Consider the following 13297-nt stretch of genomic DNA (forward strand, 5'->3'; position numbering starts at 1 on the left):
GTCCAAACCATCAGATTGAATCCCTCAGCAACCATTAGGAGATTCGTCTCTCATATCATGATTTCTGGCCTGAACCGATTCCGTTAACTTGCTAATCTGAGCTTATTCCTCTAGAGTCGATATCAGTGTATCGGCTTTGTTATTCTGAAGTCGATGCCCGTGCATCGGCTGCATTTGCATACTGTTATCTCCATACGTTTTCTCAAGTCGATGTCTGCGCATCGCCTGTGATTTTTTTTTTACTGGCCGATTTTAAATCGGCCCCCACATCTTACTGCCCATCGTCCCACATGCTTGGGAAATATTTCTTGAGGTGTTGACCATTGATAGCCACTGGGAACTTTTCGCCGCTCAACTCTTCCAGCATGTATGCATTACCCTTCAAGGCCTGGACAACTTTGTACGGACCGTGCCAATTAGGTGACCATTTGCCATATGCCTTGTCCCTGGTTCCCAATGGCAACACAGCTTCCCATACTAGATCACCAACTTGGAACTCCTTTGGTCTAACCTTTTTATTGTAGGCACGAGCCACCCTGGCTTTGTTCTCCTTAATCTTCTCCAACGACCAAAGCCTAAGTTCTGTTGCGTCCTCAATAGTGTCGCTCATCAAAGCTGCATATTCTTCAGCTGTCAGATCATTCTGAAACGTGACACGTCTTGACCCAGCCGTAATTTCCCAAGGCAATACGGCTTCCTGTCCATAGACGAGCTGGTACGGCGAAGTCTTTATAGCTCCATGGCACGACATGCGGTAGGCCCATAATGCTTCTGACAACTTCTCATGCCAATCTCTAGGGTTCTCGTCAATTTTCCTCTTGATCAGCTTGATTAGACTCTGATTGGACGCTCACCTCGTCCATTAGCTTGAGCATAGTATGGGGATGACCGGATCAGTTTAATCCCCATGTCATCGCAGAACGTCCTGAATTCTTTAGAAACAAAGACCGAACCTCCATCGGTCGTGATCGTTTGGGGAATTCCGAACCTATGAATGACGTGTTCTTTCACAAATTTGATCACATCTTCCGATTTCACCTACTTCATAGGGACGGCTTCCACCCACTTGGTGAAGTAATCTGTGATGACCAAAATCCACTCGTGTTTTTTGCTCGACGCCAGATGGATTTTGCCGATCATATCCATGCCCCACCCCCGAAACGGCCAAGGCTTGATGATGGGGTTCATCGCTGATGCTGGTACCATCTGAATCTTCCCGAACATCTGACACGCTTGGCACCCCTTGTAATAATTGAAGCAATCTTCAAGCATGGTGGGCCAATAAAACCCTGATCGTCTAATCAACCACTTCATCTTATGAGCCGACTGATGCGTTCCACAAGCGCCTTCATGCACCTCATGTAAGAGCCGATTAGACTCAGTCGGTCCCAGGCACTTGAGTAGCAACCCTTCCAACATCCTGTAGAACATGTCGTCTCCTATAAGGACATACTTCATGGCTTTGTATCTTATCTGTTTAGGTGCCCCCCGAGCTGAATCTTTTAAATAATTGAAGATTTCGGCTCTCCAATCATCCTGTTCCAGGAATTGTATCTGAACTTCTGATCCGTCAGCTGTGTCTATGTAGCCTGACGCCATTTGTGCGAGATTGTTGGCCTCAGCATTTTGGGATCTTGGGACCCAATTAAAGTTGATGTACCGAAACTGTGTCATCAACTCACGGCATTCCACCCAATATGGGAAAAGCGATTCACTTTCGCACTTATATTCATCCGTGAGCTGGTTAATCACCAACTTTGAGTCTCCAAAGAGCTCTACTGCTTCAGCTCCGGCTTACAATAGCAACTCCATTCCCTTACGTATTGCCTCATATTCTGCTACGTTGTTGGTGCAAGGGGTAGATAATCTGATGGAGAAGGAGTATTCTGCCCCCCGAGGCGACACGAGCAGAATGCCGATGCCACAACCATCGTCACAAACCGATCCATCGAAGAACATAGCCCATGCACGTATAGATAGTGCTGCTATATTGGTACCGATCCGTTCAGCGATAAGATCGGCCAACGCTTGTCCCTTGACTGCTTTCGCAGGCTGATACCGGAGATCAAATTCTGACAACGCAAACATCCACTTACCAAGTCGGCCTTTCAAAACAGGGGCCGACAACATGTGCTTGACAACATCCGACTTGCATATGACGATGATCTCTGCCGTCAAAAGGATGTGATGAAGCTTGGTGCAGGTAAAGAACAGGCAGAGGCAAAGTTTCTCGACCTTAGGATATCTTGTCTCCGCGTCCAGCATCCTTCTGCTGAGGTAGAAAACGACCTTCTCAACGCCATCGTAGAGTTGCACCACCACCAAAGCGATGGACGTGTCAGCTACTGACAAGTAGATGTAGAACGGCCTGTCTTGCTGGGGCGGAACTAGCACAGGCGGCGTCGTCAGATACCGCTTAATCTCATCAAACGCCTGTTGCTGTTCTGCCCCCCAGTGAAACTCGTCATCAGATTTAGTCTTCACCAGCGCCATGAACGGCTCGATTCGTCCGGACAGATTAGAGATGAATCGTCGGACAAAATTGATCTTGCCGATGAGGCGTTGGAGCTCCTTTTTCGTGGTCGGCGGCTGCATGGTACGCACCGCCTCCTGACTTTTCAGGCCGATCTCAATTCCCCGTTCATGAACCAGAAAACCTAGGAATTGACCAGCCGTCACGCCAAAGGCGCACTTCTTCGGATTCATTCTCAGTCCGAATTTCCGAGTTCGGTCTAGGACGCGCCGTAGATCGTCCAAGTGTCCCTCCATGGAGACTGATTTGACTACCACGTCGTCGATATAGATCTCCACCAACTTGCCGATCAGATCATGAAATATATAATTCATGGCTCGTTGGTACGTTGCACCAGCATTCTTCAACCCAAAGGTCATGACCACATACTCAAACAAGCCTACTGCCCCTGGTACTCTGAATGCGGTCTTGTGTATATCTTCCGGAGCCATGAAAATCTGGTTATAACCGGCGTTGCCATCCATGAAGCTCAACACCTTGTGGCCAGCAGCGGCGTTTATCAACGTTTCTGCCACAGGCATTGGATATTCGTCCTTTGGAGTGGCTCTGTTAAGATCTCGGAAATCGATGGCCACTCGCCATCGGCCGTCCTTCTTCTCCACAGAACGACATCGAGATCCACTCAGCATACCTGCATGGCCTGATGAACCCGGCGGCCAACATTTTCTCGATCTCTTTCTTGACTTCTTCCAGAATTTCGGCCCTCATTTGACGTGCTCGTTGTTGGAATGGCCGAAATCCTTTCTTGAGGGGGAGCCGATGTTCGATGATACTCCTGTCCAACCCAGGCATCTCCATGTAATCCCATGCAAAGCAATCTGGGTATTCCTTTAACAGAGCTATCATCTGTCTCCTGAGTTGTGGATCCAACTTTTTGCTGATAAAAGTCGGTCGCGGCTTATCCCCAGGACCGATGTCGACTTCCTCTAGCTCATCAGCCGATGTAAACCCATATCCTAACTTTCCGTCCCCCGTGAGGTCGACGCCATATACTGGGAGAGCAGGTGGTACGGATAATACAGGCCGATCTCTAGAATCGGCTTCCATCTTGATCATCACCAGGATCTTTCGGCAGTGTCGGGGCCGATCGCGTCGAGCAGCTTCTTCCTTATCTTCGCTATGAGAGCAGTTGCCCTCTCCTCTATCCTCATCAGGGGGGTGCCCCAGTTCTATCATGTTGATGTTGAACGAGTATCTTGGTTGGCACCTCCCAGGGTAAGTGTCGTTAACCCTGTCAACGGCGCACGACGGTGGATTAGGCACTTCTGGTGCCGCCAATGTGAATGACGACGGTGGACGGGACTGAAGTGGCACTTTTCCTCGGTAGGTCCCGAGAGCTGGTTCTAATAGAGAGTGCTGATTCTTCATGACCTCCTTGATCATCCGAATGGCGACATGCTCCAGAGTATTCACCAGGCTCTCAGAATGGCGATGCAACGAGTGGGTCACCATGCCACTAATCTCCTGGCGCACGGCCCTGGTACGTTCTTCTGACGGGACAGATAGGTCCACTCCATCGAGTGCGCCTTCCGGTGAGAACCCCTTCCACCTGACGCCATGTGAACGGGTTCTGTGATATGAGCCGATGAGGTCGGCTTCGAGGATGACTTTGATCTCGTCATACTTCTTCTTGAGCTCGTCGGTCAGATCCTCGTATGTGACTGGCGTGCCGTCCGCCATCTCAGATGTAGATGGTGAGGTGGTTGATGTAGAAGCTTGTCCCACCGGGCGTGCCAGAATGTGTTGACGTCAGAAACCCACCGGCGGGCAGCGACGGGCAACACCGTAGAGCCGGGAACAACCTAGGGCTGCGGCTGGCCGAGGTCCCTCCGAGCGACGGCCCGCAAAGCCTTCTGGTCACACGTCCGATGCTGATGCAAGGGCGTACCACCTGACCTATACCTGGTCAGGAAGGTGATGGAGATGCCTCGCTTAGTTTCCTGCATGGCATACACGTAAACATTAAATACGAGCCTCGATCAGCTCTCAGGTTATCCTGTGAATCAGCTCAGGGAGTCGATCCACCCATGATTCGTACGAGGTGCACGAATATATGGTGGTCCTGCTTGATCAAGATAAAGCTAATGAGATCTACGACGATTTAGGGTTTTCACCGCATAATCGGATCATCCTACTCAGGATTGCACCTCGCGGCCACGCACGGTGATCGTAAGCCGATCCTAGACAAGGCCTAAAAACCAACACGAGGTTGATCCCCGGAACATCCTGTCTAGGACTAGCGAACGACACCCTACGTGCCGCTGGATCCTCCAACCCCTTGTAAGGCCTAACTATTGCAGATATTAAACTAATCCTTGATGAACAAGGAGCAACCGTAACGGATCAGATCTACTAAATAATGATCAAGCGGGGTGCCGCCCCCACACCTAAGATAGGTGTGAGGGCGGCTAGACATGCAAGGGTTGCACTACGATAGCATGTTACGCGAAGAACTATGCTAACCCTAACACATCTATGATAACTACGTTGCTCGCCATCAATAAGGCTTCAGTACGAGCAACGCATGAACAACGTGGAGCTTGTGCTGCCTAGATCGCAAGATGCGATCTAGGCAGCATGTTGCTTACCGGTAGAAACCGTCGAGACGAAGGAGTTGGCGATGCGCCGAGATTGATTTGTTGGTTGAACGTTTGTTGTTGTTTATTCCATAAACCCTAGATACATATTTATAGTCCAGGGGACTTTCTAACGTAGGCGTGCACCTAACCGTGCACGGGTAAAACTCTATCTAAGATACGATCTATTACATTACAGATATATGGGCAATCTAGCCCAACTTTGCATATAAGGCCGATCTACGTATTTTCTCCGTATATAATCTTCAAGCCCATCTTGATCGTGGCCCACCTCTGACTTGGTCAAATTCTGGTGATAACAGCTTGGCAAAAACAAAAAACAAGGAAATTCAAAATATAAGTTTGTTTATGTAAAAAAAATGATTTAATTTATCCATTTGCAATAGCTCAGAGCGAAATACACTGTTTATTGTCTGCAAAATAATCAAGATATCACATGTTTCTTGTACGGGGAGGCTGACATCAGGGACCCATGAGCCAGCAGCGTCGTCAACGTTTTAAAGGCGGCAGAGGATCGAAAGAAAAAATAAACAAAAAATCTGTTGGTAAAAAACCCAAGAAAGTAAAAATTTATCGTTCTAATTAGATGACATGCGGGACCCTTGAGGCAGCAGCATCCTCAACGTTTTCAAGGCGGCACGGGATAAAAGAAGGCGAAATAGCCAGAAATTAGGGGTCAAAATAACTCCAAAAAAGGAAAGGTTTATTGTTCATATAGGCTGACATGTGGGACCCATGAGCCAGCAGGTTCCTCAGCGTTTCAAAGGTGGCATGAGATCGAAAGAAAAAGGAAAGTGACCAAATATCAGGACCCGAAAATAATCCAAGAAAAGAAACTTTTATTGTACACTAGTTGAATGCACGTGCGTTGCCACGATGTTTTCTAGAAGTTTCCTCGTCACATCATATTACAACACGTGATGTTGCATTTGAGTTTTGTTCCTTTCAACACATCCTGAACAACATGACATGCAAAAGTGAACATACAACAAGATAAATCTAAAACTCATATTCGACATGCATATAAAACAGAAAATTAAAATTATGTTACAAGATCTTATGAGTTCCTTCACATGTTGATTCATATTCACTAAAAAGAGAGAGCACATTTTATCAGTGAAACTAAAAAAATATAATCGTGAAGAAATGGAGGAAAAATAATCACGAGGAAGATTAGCATATAACACATGCAGTACTAACTTACCAAAGGAACACTATAATTCTTGTCGATAGAATTGAGCCTAATTCCCATACAATTGTCGATATCATTTTAAATAGGACTATAGCACAATGCCAGGTAATTCTATGATTCATCGATGTCACATGATCAGATAAAAATGGGCACATTACCTGTACCATCCATGTTACATGTAAAGTTTGGTAAAAATGTCATGTGCAATTATTCCTAGTAGAAAACACACAAGGAAAAACAAATTGATGTCACCAGTACTTAGCTTTCATATCATTCATATGCTCCAATCATAGGTAGGAGACACGATAACACATCCATACATCATTCCTAAACAATATTCCTAATTCTTATTACTAAGCTTATGATAGAGAGATGATCATCTTACGAGAGATAGATGATCATCTATTAGTATCATTTTAACACAACACTTAACAGTACCACTATAACTTCTTCAACGCGTATTGTCACACCGTTGAGCGCTCATTCTCCTTAGTTGGGATCTTGTGAAGCGGCGGTTAACAGTTCCATCATCTTCTCTTCTTCATGGAGGATAGTGGCTATAGAAAAGAATGGTTTATGTCAGGAAAGGCACCTAAAAAATTCAAAACAATGGCTTGGTGTAAGGGCATCACTTACCAACACAGGTAGCATACTCCATCCGCATACGCGAAATTTCCTCCATGAAGTCAGTCATCATCAAAGCATAAAGTGTGTGTTTCATGGATGGGGAATCCGGCATGTAGGGATTCCCAAGAGTCGCAATGGAAGCCACGGTTTCAGCGTATCGTTTAGCCCTCGGCCTACATGCGTTTGGCAACGCTAATAAGGATAGCATTTTGATGCACTCGTTTTGAACCGTTGGCTGCATGAAAAATGGAAACATGCATGTAACACAAATGTCTGTATGGAAACATGTAACAAATCTAGAGCTTTTTTCTTGGACAACTAATATTGCATGTTTGCATCAATCATTCCACTATAAATAATGTATCAGTTTTCACTAATTTATTTGGGGCATACTTACATGCATATGCTAGACAAAGAATAAGTTTTTCCAAAATAGGAAAGCAGTATTTAGAATTCTCAGCTCCATTTTAGTGGACATAAGGACAAGATAGCATGGCAGCACCAAAATAATTAAGCTTGCGGGTCAGATTATTATCTATGCCCATCTTTCAGTCTATTTTCTGAAATCATAACTGTTGGCGTCAAGTATATACCAATGCCGTTCATTATTAATTAAATGTTCCATGCGTATACTATGGCCGCTATGATTAATTAAGTTACCCTGTAAATTAAATTTCGCCAGGGTGCTTCTGAATACTCATGGTGCTAAATAAGGAGAATAAGCAGAGGGTAGCAAGGTATTGGTATTGCTATACTTTACAGGGTAATCACTCAAAGCAACATGTGTTCACCCATTAACTTTACATTCACACACAAATAAGCAGAGGTTAGCAAAGTTTGCCAATGGTATTCTTGCAATTTATGAGGCTGAAGTGGATCCAACCTAGACTGCTAGCAAACATGTAGAGTTCCCTTTCTCGTAAAACCACTTGTACCATGTCATCAAAGAAGAATGTTTTTTTCATGATCTAGTTTGCTCTGAATTGGTACCAGGATATCATGCACAAACATTTTAGAAGCTTGCGTGATATCTTGTCACACAAAAGTTTGTAATATAAGATGCATGTAACATAAAAAGCACACTTGATTTCTGTAGAATATTTTACCTTCCTTTTTCACTAATGACCGTTTTTCCTTAGGAGTTCCCCACGGCTTCTTAGCAGCAGGACCTACAAATAGTGATAGAAAATTCAGGAAGCTGAAAATGTCGAATATGAAATCACTCATGTGTATGAAGACGAAAAAATAGACCAATTTCATATTGTGATCAAAATCGTAGTTACCTAAGCAATAAACTAATTGGTTCAAACCACTTCAAGATAAAAGAACGATGACATGGCAATGAGAAAAAAAACATGGCCACTATTACACACACCTAGAGATATAGCAAGTTGATCCAAAAAAAAATAGCAATTTACGAAATTGTGTGATGGATCAGCTACCAATCTATACATGACCATTTGGCTGTTTTCAGTAAGAAATTGACACCCAAAACAGTTAAGATATCTGCAACAATACGCCACTCTTGTTCTTAAATTCCTATATGGGACAAGTTCACACAAAATAAACCATATATAGATTCATGTACTTTAATTTCTCGCTTTGTGCATTGGAGCACTTGACATCTAAACTGAAAGTTTGGAGGCCTGGCACCGGACAACATAGTAAAGAAGAATAGGTGGCAGAGTAGTTTAACCAATGAATGGTCATGTTAAAGTTTGAAGGTGTGTATTATCTAGAACACATCAGACAATTTTGAATTATTTCAAGTAAGACCTATATGACATACAGACAACATGAGAATTTGTGTGTATGCAGCAGGCAAAATAGATAGCCATCAAAAATTCTATATGAGATATAATTATGTGTACTGCAGTGATGTATGCATTTTGATACTGAACTTGAGGTGTAATGAATACGCAAATCTCTATTACCTAGTCACCCAGCTCAACGAAACGGATCTGATCGAGGAGAAGGTTGCACACCTTCAAAATGTAATATATATCTGCCAAGTGCCCTCGCGATGCTAGGATGTCCCCCTCCAGAACCACCGCCTCCACCTGCAAGAAAAGAACAATGCCAGTTCTTAAATGCATGTAAACTTGATCAGTTCTTGTCTTCTTCAGGCATGGATGACAAAGATGATCCATCAGAGACACTTGATCAGTTTACAACTGGTGGTACAACAGTTCACAAAAATATGATATTAATCCTATACAGTAGCCAAAATAGTGCATTCATTTTCTTGTTTGCAATTAACAACAAGGGTATAAACCAGAAAGACATAACCGGATTTTGGTAATGAAGCACAGTGACTGCATATGCACAGATTTGATCAAATGTATGAATGACTTCAGAGTTTCTTATGTAGCGAGAGGTTGAGGATGGGGCCGAGGCGGCGGACAATGATGGGGGCTCGGTTGGATCTTGGCGTGGAGATGGGGAGCAGGTGGATCTGGTTTTTCGGGGTTTCTTCAGGTTTTTTAGCGTTATAAGGCATGCGGTGGCGCGGGACAGACGACCTACCATGGGACACCACCGCTAGAGCTTTACTATAGTAGAGATTACTATTAACTCTACGCATGTCCAAAGAAATATGGATTCTGAAGCTCATTAATGGTGTTGAAAACTTGATATGGTACAAAGAAGTATGTAACTTGTAAGAATTGGAAACTCAAACACTACCTTTGAACCATATATTTGTGTACTTCAGTAACAAGAAACAAAAATAGTCTGCATAATTATAAGATATGGTCATAGTAGAAACACTACCTATAGCATGTTATCACGGGATCTGATGCTAAAATAAGCAGAGGTTAGCACATGTTTGCCATATTGTATTCTTACAATTTATTAGTGAGGTAATACAGAAGTGCGCTATTAGTTGCTCATTTAGGATCATTTCGGTACTACAGGAAAGGGGAATGTTAGGGATGTGGATATCTTTTAGGCGTGGTTTTCTTCTCCTCTCGTTTGTGGTGGTGAAAGCATAGGCTTTTTTAAATAATGGTTGAAGAAAATGGTATCGTAAATGACATGTATATATTATCAAGAAGTTTCAGTTCGGAGTCTTAAAGGAAAAATGGAAAACACTAATTCATAAGCTTGTCTGCAACATGTCTATTTGGTAGGACAAAAATGTCAAATATCAAAGACTTTTGTTGGAAGAATACACATCGGAAGTGAACAGTTTGTAATGATAGAAAAATATGGTCTGTTTTTGGAGAGTAACATGTATATTGGGTCAGATTGGGTGATCAAAGGCAGCTGCAGATGGTAACCTACCAACAGAGAAATAATAATTAGTGAAAAGGCACTCAAACCGAGTTGAAAAGCAAAAAAAGAAAAATTGAAAAAGGTATGTGAAGGAAAGATGGTTCTCAAGAGAACCTACTCTACAGAGAGTACTTTCAGAAACTATTATTAAGTCTTAACTGACACGTGGGAGTTGCTTTCTTTTATCTCCTACTGGCAGCACGTCAATAAAAAATAGTGCAAGCATGATGTTTCAGTTTTCACAGCACTAAAGTTACTGTTTACTTAAACTGAACCATGTTGGCTGAGTTACCAATACAAATTGATTGATTGAAACTGTTAAGCAACCACATAATTTACGGATGAATAGTAGAAGTTTTCAGGGGAAGCAATTACAAATCATCAGGAATTTAGCATCAAACATATTAAATGGGGTATATTTGGAGTGTAACTGAATGGATCGTAGCGAACAAGAGAGAGGTGAATGGGCGCTACGCAATTTTTTGTCTTTTCAGATTTTAGCAAGCGGAAGGTAAAGGTAAATACTTTAGTGATGGAGATGTTCCTAATATGATCCTAGAAAAGTGCAACAAGCAAAGGAACCAAACACAAGTAACAAAGATGAGGAACGGGACAACCGGAGGGCGCGAAGTCGAGGCGAGGATTTGTTTCCCGCAGTTTCTCCAACAAGAGGGAGTACGTCTGCGTTGAGGAGGTGCTAGTCTCACACAAGAGACTAGGCGGCCACACCACGAAGGAAGGCCTCACCTTCTTCCTCAAGAGAGCTCCACAAAGGGGCTCCCTTTTCTCCACTAAGGCACCGGTCGAGGCGGTGGTTCCTTCACAAGGTTGGGGCGAGCTCCACAACACTAGGAGGCTCTCGACAACCTATGGGGCTAGCACAACTCCAAGCTAGCCTTCATAGGTGCACTTCCTCCAAGATCCATCCATAGGAACCCTAACTCCAAGATCCACTAAGGACTAGCACGAATTGGTGAAATCTCTCTTGGTAGAACTATAGATCGGGGCCTCCTCCACCACTCCTCAAAATTTGGGCAAGATTTGTTGGATGGTTGGGGAGATCCTCTAAGATTAAGCTCAGCAACAATGGAGGAGAGAGAGAAGAGATAAAAACGAGCTGGGGAAGAAGGGCCCTTTAAATAGGCCCCCCGAAATCCAACCGTTATCTGCGATTTTTGCCTAAGCGGTACTACCGCTTTGGTAAGCGGTACTACCGCTCTGGATTCGAAATCCCCCCAGATCTTATCCACGTGGACACATAGCGGTACTACCGCTCGCGGTACCGCTTGAGGTACCGCAATGGCCTCCAGAGCTTACTGGATACCAAGCGGTACCAAAGCAGTACTGGAGCGGTACTGCCGTACCTTGAGTTACGGTACTCAAGCGGTACCGAGGCGATACTACCGCTCTCAAGCGGTACTACTGCTCAAGGAACCGCAAGGGTACTGAACCCTTATCTATGGATCTTTTTCTCAGGCAAGTCTCCAGAGCTGTACTGATGGGAGGTACCAGTAGGGGTAGTGGTACTACCTCTACTGGTACCGGTAGTACCGGCATGACAAAAACTGCTTTCTCCTCTTTTCCTCTCCGACCATTGATATCTACTCACGCTTCTTTTCCTGTAGACAGTGTTGGGCCTCCAAGAGCAGAGGTTTGTAGAACAGCAGCAAGTTTTCCCTTAAGTGGATCACCCAAGGTTTATCGAACTCAGGGAGGAAGAGGTCAAAGATATCCCTCTCATGCAACCATGCAACCACAAAGCAAGAAGTCTCTTGTGTCCCCAACGAACCTAATACACTTGTCAGATGTATAGGTGCACTAGTTCGGCGAAGAGATAGTGAAATACAGGTGGTATAAATGTATATGAGCAGTAGTCACAGTACCAGAAAATAGCTTGCTGCTACAACTGGCGTGTGGTTGATGGTGGGAATATTGCAGGCAGTAGAGATGCAGTAAAACAGTAAACAAGCAGTGATAGCAGTATATGGGAACAAGGCCTAGGGATCATACTTTCACTATTGGACACTCTCAACATTGATCACATAACAGAATAAATAGATAAATGCTATACTCTACACTCTCTTGTTGGATGATGAACACCACTAATTGTGTAGGGTTACACGAACCCTCAATGCCGGAGTTAACAAGTTCCACAACATTCGATGTTCATATTTAAATAACCTTAGAGTGCATGATAGATCAACACAACTAAACCAAGTACTAACATAGCATGCACACTGTCACCATCTGAATGGATCATAGCGAACAAGATGGGGGGTGAATGGCGCTACGGCAATTTTTAGTCTTTTTCAAGTTTTATGCAACGGAAGGTAAAGGTGTGACTTTTAGCAATGGGGGTGATCCTACAATGAAGCTAGAGCATGTGCAACAAGTAAAGGAATCAACAAGATAAACAAAGTAAGGAGCGAAACAATCGGGGGGCGCGAGGCGAGTCGAGGTTTGTTTCCCGCAGTTCCCTCCACTAAAAGAGGTACGTCTGCGTTGAGGAGGTGCTAGTCTCACACAAGAGACTAGGCGGCCACACCACGAAGGAAGGCCTCACCCTCTTCCTCGAGAGAGCTCCACGGAGGTGCTCTACCTCTTCCACTAAGGCACCGGTCGAGGCGGTGATTCCTTCACAAGGTTGGGGCGAGCTCCACACACACAAGGATGCTCCCAACACCCTATGGAGCTAGTACATCACCAAGCTAGACTCCATAGCTGCTCATCTCCAATGCTCCACCATAGGAACCCATCACCAATGCTCCACCATAGGAACTCCTCCAATGCTCCACCAAGAAACTCTCCAAGGCTCCACCAAAGGAACTCCCCAATGCTCCACCAAAGGAACTCTTCTCCAAGATCCACCAAAGGAACCCTACCACCAAGATCCACTAAGGAATAGCTAGTATTTGTGAAATCTCTCTTGGTAGAACTATAGATCGGGGTCTCCTCCACCTATCCTCAAAATTAGGGCAAGATTGGTTGGAGGGGGAAGGAGATCCTCAAGGATTAAGCTCAGCAACAATGGAGGAGAGAGAAGGGGAAGAGATAAAATCGGGTGGGGAAGAA

At 44.4% G+C, this 13297-nt stretch overlaps 1 long non-coding RNA gene across 2 annotated transcripts; it reads right to left on the reverse strand.

Moving 5' to 3' along the window:
* Window positions 1-6470: 6470 nt before the first annotated feature.
* Window positions 6471-10639, reverse strand: LOC127298595 (uncharacterized). 2 transcript variants are annotated; one of them, XR_007849936.2, is made up of 4 exons: window positions 8935-10639; window positions 8056-8118; window positions 6959-7184; window positions 6471-6879 (listed from the first exon to the last, which is right to left on the reverse strand). It is a non-coding gene; the product is annotated as an uncharacterized lncRNA (long non-coding RNA). The 2 variants fall into 2 exon arrangements; XR_007849935.2 differs by having other exon boundaries at window positions 8884-10639.
* Between the last annotated feature and the right edge of the window lie 2658 nt (window positions 10640-13297).

Source organism: Lolium perenne, chromosome 5 (genome assembly GCF_019359855.2).
Source record: "Lolium perenne isolate Kyuss_39 chromosome 5, Kyuss_2.0, whole genome shotgun sequence".
NCBI lineage: Eukaryota > Viridiplantae > Streptophyta > Magnoliopsida > Poales > Poaceae > Lolium > Lolium perenne.